General features: G+C 41.2%; 1 protein-coding gene across 1 annotated transcript in view; it reads right to left on the reverse strand.

Moving 5' to 3' along the window:
• The window catches only part of LOC116221397 (matrin-3-like), a 26,788-nt gene that overhangs the window by 2,024 nt on the left and 12,264 nt on the right, over positions 1-12,500 (reverse strand). The window lies entirely within an intron of this gene.

A 12,500-nucleotide genomic window follows, 5' to 3' on the forward strand; every position in this document is an offset into this window, starting at 1 on the left:
GTATACATGGACGCACACAACTTCAACAAAGTACAACGTTCAATGATGTGAAAATATGCCCGAAGTTAACTGCCACTCCATCTAAATATGCCGTGAAGCGAAATCAAAAAACTGTACCGTGCGGAGTGGAGTCACATGACCAACGCAATTACCAAATATGGTCATTTACCGAAACATGCTCTGTCTGGGCAACTTAACAAATAATTACTATGGCCTTTTTAACAGGTATGCCTACTGAGCAACGACATGGTGCAAGCATTCGATTCAGACAGCGTCTTTCCTCAGTAGAAGGAAAACATTCCGTAACGTTTTAGCTAGACCTCAGTGGCGCCGGACCTCAGATAATATGAACGTGTTCACCGTTCAAATTCATTATTTGTCATTAAGTTGCGTTCAGTTCATCGTTCTCATAAAAAAGAACGTGTTCAATGAACGCGTTCTTTTGAACGCGTTCATGCACAACACTGTCCAGAGTCAGGAAACGGGCAGGAAAAATCACTGCAGGCCTCTCACACCCTGGACACAACCTATTCCAACTCCTCCCCTCTGGTAGGCGCTACAGAACACTGTTCGCCAAAACAGTTTCTTTCCCCTCGCCGTCTCACAAATGAACAGCTAATTCACTGTGGCACTGTGCAATAACCCTGGATCACCAAAACAACTCACACACACACACACACACACACACACTCACACACACACACACACACACACACACTCACACTGTGCAATAACCCTGGATCACCAAAACAACTCACAAACACACACTCACACACACTCACACACACACACACACACACACTCACACTGTGCAATAACCCTGGATCACCAAAACAACTCACACACACACACACACACTCACACACACTCACACGCACACACACATACACACACACACACACACACACACACACACACACACACACACTCACACTGTGCAATAACCCTGGATCACCAAAACAACTCACACACACACACACACACTCACACACACTCACACACACACACACACACACACACACACACACACACACACACACACACACTCACACTGTGCAATAACCCTGGATCACCAAAACAACCACTGTACAATTACAACTACATATAATATTTATCATATTTATTTATCTTATCTCGTATCTCAAATTGAAATATGCAATGCATTCCACCCTTTACTGTATAACTAAACAGGCTGTATATACTGTACATATACATATACATATATATTTGTTGTGCTTACAGTTCACAGCTCCTGTATATAGCCATTCCTCCCTGTATATATGTGTTATATTTCTCAGACCATTGTGTTGTGCTGTGCTGTGCTGTGTTGTGCTGTGCATTGTTTTGTGCTGTGTTGTGTTGTGTTGTTGTGTTGTGTTGTGTTGTGTTGTGTTCTGTTGTATTGTTTTGTGCTGTGTTGTGTTGTATATTTTGTGTAAGTACAATGAGAGCCTCTTAACCCGGAGTCAAATTCCTTGTTTGTTCAAACTTGCTTGGCCTATAAACGTGATTCTGATTCTGATTCTGATGAGAGACAGGTGTGTGTGTGTGTGTTCACTCATAGTGTGTGTGTGTGTGTGTGAAAACAATCAAGGCGGGGCAGACACAAGGCAGGGGACGTGAGGAGTCTGAAACGAGAGAAGAGATGAGTGTGTGTGTGTGTGTGTTTGTGTGTGTGTGTGTGTGTGTGTGTGTGTGTGTGTGTGTGTGTGTTCACAGGGGGCGTGAGGAGTCTGAAACGAGAGGAGAGATGAGTAGACAAAACAACACAGAACAGGACTTAATCAGGGCGAAATCAGGACCAGGACTTGTAGTGCTTCTCAACACAACAAAGATACGGCTTCGTTTAATGCCATATTTAATGGACATTCTTCTGTAGTAGGTTAATGTCGCTTCAGCTATGTCTCAACCCTACACAGCATTAACAAACAGTCGAGAGAGAAGGAGAGAGAGAGAGAGAGGGGGAGAGGGAGAGAGAGGGAGAGAGAGAGGGAGAGAGAGGGAGAGAGAGGGGGAGAGAGAGGGAGGGAGAAGGAGAGAGGAGAGAGAGAGGGAGAAAGAGCGGGAAGGGGAGAGAGAGGGAGAGAGAGAAGGAGGGAGAGGGAGAGAGGAGAGAGAGAGGGAGAAAGTGAGGGAAGTGGAGAGAGAGGGAGAGAGAGAGGGAGGGGGAGAGAGAGGGAGGGAGAGAGAGAGGGAGAGAGTAGAGAGATGTATTGATCTCCAGTGGTGTATAGTAACGAAGGAGAAATACTTCGTTACTGTACTTAAGTCGTTTTTTTGGATATATGTACTTTACTTTACTATTTATATTTCTGTTGACTTTCACTTTTACTTCACTACATTTTGCAAAGAAAACTGATACTTTGACTCCGATACATTTCCCCTGAAACCTTCGTTACTCGCTACAAAATCAAATCTATCTTTAGAAAAAAAATGAATCATGAGACCAACGTCGGGGACTGTGGTGGAACACAGACTGCAAGCAAGCAGGTTTGACGAATCAGTGGTCCTAGCTTGCAAGTTAAATCATTGGTTAATCACGTTACAGTTTTTCTCATTTGCTTACACACATTTAGCGAAACATGGGTCAACTTAATCTAATGCTCACATCTTCTTTGCACAGCAAGAGTCTTCTCTGGCGAATGGGTTAACTATTTCTCATTGCTTTCACACAAATTTCTTTGAGTTTTAACACACTTTTCAAAACAGTTAACACACTTCTCAGAGAAAGACACAAAACCATTTTGAATAACCATGTCAACACATTGCAGACACTTAGTAGCAGCCTACTGAATCTGCTCTCTATATTCTAAATTTTGTCAGCACCTGTGTGAACTCTCTGTGCACAACTAATCAATTAGTTCTCAACCTCGAAAAGAGGTCAATAGATTGATTTTGATACCAAGCATGGATCGAGAAGGCCGCCACCAAAAATAGTGCAATAGGCTGTAAATACTGTAAATATACAGTAATCAGAATTCTACCGTTTATGTTGTGAATTACTTTAGTGAAACTACAGTACTACATTGTATTGTGGCAACACACTTTACAAAAGTATAGAAATGGTTGTTGCCAAGAGTGCAAATACAATGAAACACAGTACAGTACATTGACTGTAAAGGCCATCAAAGTGTCATTGTCATTGCCGAACGTACAAACAATTGATGCCACAGTATGACGGCTCAGGTTTGGCTGAACACCTTGGCCAGCCTCTCTCATGGAGAGGTCGTGATTGACTACATGATCATTGACTGTTGCCCTAATTTCATTAGAGCATCTTACATGAATGCCACACAGGGACCCGTCTATTTCTACTATGGCCTCTTCCTTGTCCTCGTCCTAGTCCTTGCTGAGGTATACACTGGCCCACACTGGTGGCAGGGGGAGACTGTTCACTGCAGAACAGATTTGACCTTTTTACTGTATCTTGAAACCTGTCATTTTGACTTCTTACAGTATCCAATCTAATGTGGAAAAATGACTGCAATAAATATTTTTGTGTCAGAATCTTTGCCATTTTGTACACAGTAGAACAAATGTAAAATCAATGGTGTTGACAGGTCCTTGTTTAGAATATCTTTTACAATATTTAGCAATACAAAAACAGAACTACAATATTTTATGTATACAAATGATCAGATTTCAAATACTTTCTGACAGTATATTGTCAAGAGTGCTCAGTACAAAACCCAAATTGTAGTATGTTGTCAGTGGTAAAATAGTCAATGCTGTGAGGGTGTTGCACAAAAGTTGAAGTGATGGATTCAGAGGTTGATATTGATAGCTGTAGTTTGAATTTTGTTATCCATTGTTAAATAAATGAGAAAACGTACATTTTCAATTGAGCACAAATTATAGGTTTTGATGGAAATGTTTGGTTTTGATGGGTGTGTGATACGTTTTGAGAAGGTGGTGTCATTCTGCAAACATCAAATAGTGTTTTGGTTATTTCATCTTCTGTTATGGGCTGTGTGTGAGCTGTTTTGAAAAAGTAAACAGTGATTGGAAAAATGTGCCAAAGCAATCGAGAAAAACTGTAATGCGCAATTGCAAACAAGTGCTCTCAAAGCCGCGTTTTTTTGATTCCCACTGATGCCCAGGATGCTAGCTAGCGAGCGACTACATGAGTAGAATTCCACTCTACGATGACTGATATCATGATTGTAGCAGAAATGGAAGCACCTGCTACTCCCGCAACAAACGGCGGTAGTGACTAAGACCAACACCCGTGGCCTTATTTGCGAGGAAATGTTTTCTTATGTTGGAGTGAAAGATTCTTCGTACCGGATGAAGTGCCTCTTAGTATGCTTACCCAAAGCTACTGAAATATTGCCATTCAAAAACTCCCCATCCAACCTCAAGAAACACATTGAGATAAACTAAGATTAATCCCATGAGCCGCAACGTTAATGTTTAGTTCTCATAAATAGCATAAACCTGTTACAATTTTTTACGATTGGATAAACACTAAAATCAAAAGTATTACACAATTATCAAAACCTTTATTCAAGGAGCAAAACAACGGCTCAGATTTGAACCACTATAAGCACATGTCAACATCACACTTTTTGCAAAACAATACACACAAGTGATTTGCAAAACACTAAACACACTTGAATGCTTTAGACACAGAAGTATATCAAGAGGTCACTTCCTTGCAATTTCAAAACACTGACTGTCAAATTACCACACTTATGAGCCTGTCAAATAAACACAGCCATCAAGTGCGCAAACACATGATTGCTTAATTGTAGACACACCAAACAGGTTTAAGCACTATAGAAATGCAGCAGATGAGTTCATCTGTCTTCAACCAAAATGGAAGGAGTCAGAAGAAGAAGAGTGAGGGTGAGAGGGGGAATCCACAGAGGAGGAGAAGGAGGAAGAAGAAGAGGCGGAGGCCATGCCAGAGGCTGAGGTCAAGGTGGATGTAGAGGAACAGGAAGACCTGAAGCAGGAGGAAAACGTACTCAAAGAAGAAGAAGAAGACCACATTTATCAAATAAACTTGAAAGGAGGACGGGGGCCCATATTCACGCAAGAACAAGATCAAGAGATCATAAACATGGTTTTGGCAAATAATGCTATCAGGCTCAGAGAAATTCAAGCCAACATTATCGGTGACCATGCCATTTTCAATACAGTAATGTCCATCAGGTCTCTCAGTCAACACTGGCACACATCCTAAAAAGACATCAGGGTAAAATGAAACAACTTTATTTGTACTGTATTTTCAGTTTTTTTCTGATCTTTTTTTAATGGAATTGTAACCTGTACTGGAAACATAATTTTACGTGTGTCTGATATTTGCTGAGCTTACAGTGTTATGCAAACTACTGAAGTAGCATGAAAACTGGGACATGTTTTGTTGTGATTCTCCATGTTGACATGTCGACTGATTTGGGTATATGGAGAGAATTAAATTATATTTTCATCAGTCTGCAGCATTGGTCTTGTGTAGTGTTTGTTGAATTTATTGTATATTTGCACTTTCTCTGTGTACTTCACTTACACTACTCTAATCACTGAGAAGTAGAATTGCTAAAAGTGTTTTAGGTTTATAACAGCAGTGTGTAAGTGGTACAAACAGAAATCAGTCATATGCAACGTGTGTGTTTCATATGGTAACAAAATATGGTTTTGTTAAATTAGTGTATAGTTTTTACAAGAGTGTTTCATTTTGCAATGGATCTGAGGTGTTTTGCTCATTGGGTGTGTGGTTTGTGCTAATTGTGTGAGTGAAATGAAAAACAAAACAAAGCAGTCAAAATCGTGTTTAAGCAATCGAGAAAAACTGTAACAGCCCTGGAACATACAGTGGTTGTAAAAAACTCTGTTCTAATAACAGCCCAGGAACATACAGTGGTTGCCAGAGAAGCACAGGCCTGTCAGGGTCTCCCCTGAAGATCTGCTGATTTACGAGCCCTGGGGTTCCTGAAGCTCTGCTGATTTACCAGTCCTAGGGTTCCTGCGTCTGACACAGTGTTACGACCCTGTGGGTCTGTGACACACAAGACAAAACAGAAGCACAGGCAAAAATACATATGTGTATGTATGTGTTGCAGGTGGGTTGGTGCGCAGTTGATTGGGGCTCTAATCCCATTGGGCCTATAGAAGTCCCGGCCCTTTAAAAGCGTCCGGGATTCCATCATACGGGGCTTGCTTTGGGGATCGCGCATTTCTGTTGTCTGCCACCACTCGTTGCCGCTAGGCCCAGCCCCGGGCCTTGCCCACGCCACTACCATCATGTGCGCTACTCACCGGAGTGCCAGGCTGTTGAGGCCTGTTCGTGAAGCCTTGTGTTTTTGCTTGTTATGTTATTTTTGAGCCTTAGTTTAATTATTTTATTCTTTGTCCAATAAATTCACGGTTATTTTTATTCCGTGGTCTGCCCGTGTTTTAAAATCTTTGTCATGTCCTAAAGCCCTAGACAGGGACATGACACACAGTCCCTACTCTCTCTGAATGTATGCATGTGTGCGTACACATGTTCGCGTGTGTGAGCGTGTGCTTATGTGTGCTTGAGTGTGCTTGCGTGTGTGTGGGTTTGTGTATGTGTATGTATACATCCGTATGTGTACGTACGCATGTGTGTGTATGTATGTATGCGTATGTGTATGTATGTATGCGTATGTGTATGTATGTATGCGTATGTGTGTGTGTATGTGTGTGTGTATGTGCGTGCCTGTGTGTATGTGTGCTTGCATGTGTGTGTATGTGTGCTTGCATGTGTGTGTATGTGTGCTTGCATGTGTGTGTATGTGCGTGCGTGTGTGTATGTGTGCTTGCATGTGTGTGTATGTGCGTGCGTGTGTGTATGTGTGCTTGCATGTGTGTGTATGTGCGCGCGTGTGTGTATGTATGCGTATGTGTATGTATGTATGTGTATGTGCGTGTATGTGTATGTGTGTGTGTATGTGTGTGTGTATGTGCGTGCCTGTGTGTATGTGTGCTTGCATGTGTGTGTATGTGTGCTTGCATGTGTGTGTATGTGTGCTTGCATGTGTGTGTATGTGCGTGCGTGTGTGTATGTGTGCTTGCATGTGTGTGTATGTGCGTGCGTGTGTGTATGTGTGCTTGCATGTGTGTGTGTGTGTGTGTGCTTATGTCCATTTCTGTGTGTGTTTGGCCATCAGCCATTGTATAACCACTTGAGTCCATAAAGCACACGCATACACTTGCACACACACAAACTTGCGCGTATGTACACACACACTCATGCACACACACACACACACACACACACACACACACACTCATGCACACACACACACACACACACACACACACACACACTCACTCATGCACACACACACACAAATACACACACTCGCGCGCATAGAGATAATGACTGAGATAATGTGCCATAATTGCAGCCGCACTGCTCTGCCCATGCCGAGAGAGAGTGTGTGTATGCCTGCATGTGATGTGTGTGTGTGTGTGTGTGTGTGAGATTGAGAGAGGTTGGCGGCAGGCGGCACCCTCCTTGCGGGATAGCTGCTCTCTGCGAGGCTTGAAGTCCTCTTGTGCCGCCGATTATGGGAACTAATTTGCCTATTTATAACAATAGAGACGCTACGGGCCACCCGCCATTATGGGGAAATTAACGTCATTACCACGGCGATGGAACGAGAGCAAGATGAGAAGCGACGTATATAAAGAGAGAAAGAGGGAGAGAGGGAGAGAGGGACAGAGAGAGAGAGAGAGAGACATCATTTGGATTTACTTTTTTCTATGTTTCTCATTTTTCCATGACAAAACAGAGCAATTTAAAGAAAAGCCAGAACTACAATGAGACACTAGAAGGGATGAGAGAGGGGAACGAGAGAATGGGAGAGAGAGGAGAAAGAAAGAGAGAGAATGAGAGAGAGAGGGGGAGAGAGGGAGAGAGAATGGGAGAGAGAGGAGAGAGAAAGAGAGAATGGGAGAGAGAGGGGGAGAGGGGAGAGAGAAAGAGAGAATGGGAGAGAGAGAGAGGAGTAATTCTTTTCTAGTAGTTTGTTTATGTGTGGTGGCCATGTGCTGGTTAAAGGGTGGCTAGAACCTCCGATCGGCTTTCAAACACAATTACCAGATGCCTGAGAGGAACAGACAGACAGACAGACAGACAACAGGCAGGCAGGCAGACAGACAGACAACAGGCAGGCAGACAGACAACAGGCAGACAAGGGGAGGGGAGAGAATGTTGGGACGGAAAAAAGATTGTTGTCAACTTGATGCTGTTCAATGATGTATTGATTAATGATGTATTGATTAATGGTGTATCATCACTTTAAAATATTACTTGATGCCGTTTGATGATGTATTGATTAATGATGTATTGATTAATGGTGCATCATCACTTTAAGATATTTGGTTTAGGCCACGTCCTCATATGTTGACTTGTCACCGAGATGATCAGTGGTGTATAAAGTACCCAAAAGCCATACTTGAGTAAAAGTAAAGATACCTTACTGGAAAATGACTCCAGTATACACACACACACACACACACACACACACACACACACACACACACACACACACACACACCGAGATGATCAGTGATGTATAAAGTACCCAAAAGCCATACTTGAGTAAAAGTAAAAGATACCTTACTGGAAAATGACTCCAGTAAAAGTGAAAGTCACCTATTAGAATACTACTTGAGTAAAAGTCTTAAAGTATCTGCTATTTACTGTACTTAAGTATCAAAAGTAATTTTCTGATATTAAATGTACTTCAGTATTGAAAGTAAAAGTACAAGTAAATGCTGTTAGACTAATAAAAAAGCAAAGAAATCTTGAGAATTATGATGTTTATTCTTTTAAGTGCTGTGGCCACCATGACCAAGGACACGGAGTTGTGTTGAAAATAATTGGGTTGGCTGTGATCCATCCAGGAGCAACAATGTTCAACATAATATATTGTACATAAGTATACTTTTGCATCTACTATGAATTTCTCATCATAATTCTCCGAAAACACTATGAAGGAGTTGTAACAGTGCGTTTGTAAGTTCCTGTGGGAAACACTGCTAGATATCTTACAGTTTTTCTCGATTACTTAAGCACGATTTTGAAAACAGGGCCATGTTTTTCAAAAACTACACACAATTAGCACAACCACACACCCAATTAGCAAAACACGTCAGATCCTTTGCAAAATGAAACACTCTTGTAAAAACTCTACGCTAATTTATCAAAACCATATTTTGTCACCATATGAAACACACGTTGCATATGATTTCATTCTGTTTGTACCAGTTACATACTGCTGTTGCAAACCTCAAACACTTTTAGCAATTCTACTTCTCAGTGATTAGAGTAGTGTAAGTGAAGTACACAGAGAAAGTGCAAATATACAATAAATTCACCAAACACTACACAAGACCAATGCTGCAGACTGATGAAAATATAATTTATTTCTCTCCATATATCCAAATCAGTCAACATGTCAACATGGAGAATCACAACAAAACATGTCCCACTATTCATACACCCACATGCACACACACACACACACACACACACACACACACACACACACACACACACACACACACACAAACACACTCATACACTCACACACCACACACACACACACAACACTCATCTTCACAAACTTTAACACAAATGCATAGCTGCACACTCACAAACTCATACACTCACACACTCACACACACACACACACACACACACACACACACCACACACACACTATACTCACAAAACTTCAACTTCCATGTCAAAACCAAACTCTCTGCTCAAAAACAAACTGTGCATCAATACACATACACCAAAAGCAGCATTACACACTGGTGAGTTCAATTCAGAACACTACCATAAAACCTATTACTGTAATGAGTAATGGCACCCTCTATTTACGTGATGGACACAGTATAACAGTAAGCGCATGGAACACTGAGAGAAGAGAGATGGAGACACTGAGAGAAGAGAGATTGAACATTGAGAGAAGACATGGAATCAACTGAGAGAGATGGAGAAGAGGATGGAACACTGAGAGAAGAGAGATGGAACACTGAGAGAAGAGAGAAGAGAGATGGAACTCTGAGAGAAGAGACAGGGCTCTACGCTAAGGTTTTCCCCAAGGAGTACATGTGCTCCTAAATGAAAAAATGTAGGAGCACACAAAGAAATTTAGGAGCACAGCTGGTTTTTTTTATGCGGAAGTAAAGCATGTAATTTGTGACCTATAGTTCCAAACATTGTATTTTCCAACGTTCAACCCCATTCATGTTTAGTGTTTCCGAAGCAAGTTAGCTGGTGAATTGATCAAATTACTGCATTTGTTCATATTTCAACACTTTAGTGGACCTCTTATCAATTGTTATTAGTAGTATTTTATATAGCCAGCTTTACTTAAAGTTTATTGTAAGACATAGCTTGTTAGATTCTAAATGCAGTTCGAGTTAGACTGTAGGTCTGGACTGTAACTTAAGCAACACTTTCACTGTAGCTAGCTAGAGAGCACGTGTATCATAACCAGAAGTCTGTTGGTTTATAGTCTGTCAAATTAGTTCTAGTTATTGGTGTTCGTTAGCATACAAAGTTAGTCTTCTCTTATTAGCCTAGTTAGTACATCTGATTAGAGCTAGCAACAATGATTGCAGATTAAGGGGTCCCCTATCTCAGTGTTAATTTGGCAGCTATTTTAGATTTAGTCTTAAGACGAAAATGCATATTAGTTTTAGTCACATTTAGTCATTTTTATCCTTCTTAGTTTCAGTCTAGTTCTAGTCGCATTTAAAAGTCCATCTTATAGCCACATTAAACTCCTTCCTTCCCTTCTCAGGTCCAGGGACCCCCTGTGTTGTGTCTACAACTGCATAAATAGTCAAGCTGGCAGTACTTAAATTGTGGATGCAATTAGCTCTAAGATACAGATCTCTTAGTATATGCCTACAGCTGAATTCCAATGAATTAAATGTAAATAATCATTTTAAGGCAATACTTAATTAACAGAATTATCATTCAAATATAAGAGAATATCGAAGTCTAGATTTTCAAATGATGTGATAGCACATTACAACTACTATGCCTACCTGGCCTTAGAGTTAAATCAACCACATATCCTCCATATGAATTTGCTGTGCAATCTGATAACCAACCAAATTTAGCTAGGCGGATAGTTTTGACAGTTGAAAGTGGTGCCAATGATAATAAACAATTGCCCAAATAGACAAGGATATTTAAACCAATCACATATTCATTTATTTTTTCTTCATTAATGTCATGCGTGGCCTGTCCTATAGTCCATTCTGCAATGAGTTTACTAGCTAGCTATTGATAGCTAGTTATAACTTAGCTAGGATATGCTACCTCATAGGTAGCTAAAGTTAGCTAGCTAAAAGTTTGCCAAGGCTAACGGGAGGCTTAAATCGAAAATTACTACTAGCTATCCAAGCTGACAACCTATACACTCGACTGCCCTTGTGAAGTTAACTTAACGTTGGCTAAACATATTCTAATAACTAGTTATCATTGACAATTACTAGCTAAGTTACCAAACTCCTTTCTTGTCTTAAATTGAGCATTGCTGGTGTGAGCTACAGTATGGGAGCTAGCAAAGCCATTTCTAGCTCTGCTTCACAATATTGCTGCCTAGTGTTTATAAGTTAATGTAATACATAAATGTTAATAAAGTGTCAGACATAAACAGGATACAACACACCAGTAACCAATTGATATTATGTGTTACATATACTGAAAAGTCAGTAAATCGAGGTGGTGCTGCTGTCTGTCCCGTCGAAAACCATTTCAATAACAGGTTGCCGCTACGCAGTGGGTTTTTGCGAGGCTACTCACCATATCACCAAGATCAACATGTCGCGGGAGATCAGCACGAACTCTCTATTTATATGAGCTCTGGACTATTGGTTGGAATCGTCAGGCTACTCATTTTGCCATGAAGTTAAGCCAGTCATCTTGCCCTATGTTCACCATCCTGCAGATCCTGAGGACGGACTGTCACTTGTTCTCCATATGAAATAATTATGGTATAGCCTTTCACTACTTATGCCGCAGTTGTTCGGTGCTATTGACATAGCGTCCCCGTCACTCGCCGCACTGTTGCTCGTAAATTATTTTTCAAGTTCGCACATACCTATTTTTAGGCGCAAATGCGAGTGAAATACTCGCACTGTAGAGCCCTGAGAGACGATTGAACACTGAGAGAAGAACACTGGAACACCGAGAGAAAAACATGGAACACTGAGAGAAGAACATGGAACACTGAGAGAAGAGAGATGGAACACTGGGAGAATGAGAACATGGAACACTGAGAGAAGAGAGATGGAACACTGAGAGAAGAGAAGTGGCACACTGAGAGAAGAGAGATGGAACACTGAGAGAAGAGAGATGGAACACTGAGAGAAGAACATGGAACACTGAGAGAAGAGAGATGGAACACTGGAGAGAAGAGAGATGGATCACTGAGAGAAGATATGATGGTCTCTTCCTCTCTGTCCATCTGTTCATTCTCACCTCATGTCATTCCTCT

The sequence above is a fragment of the Clupea harengus genome, chromosome 8 (assembly GCF_900700415.2).
Source record: "Clupea harengus chromosome 8, Ch_v2.0.2, whole genome shotgun sequence".
Taxonomy (NCBI): domain Eukaryota; kingdom Metazoa; phylum Chordata; class Actinopteri; order Clupeiformes; family Clupeidae; genus Clupea; species Clupea harengus.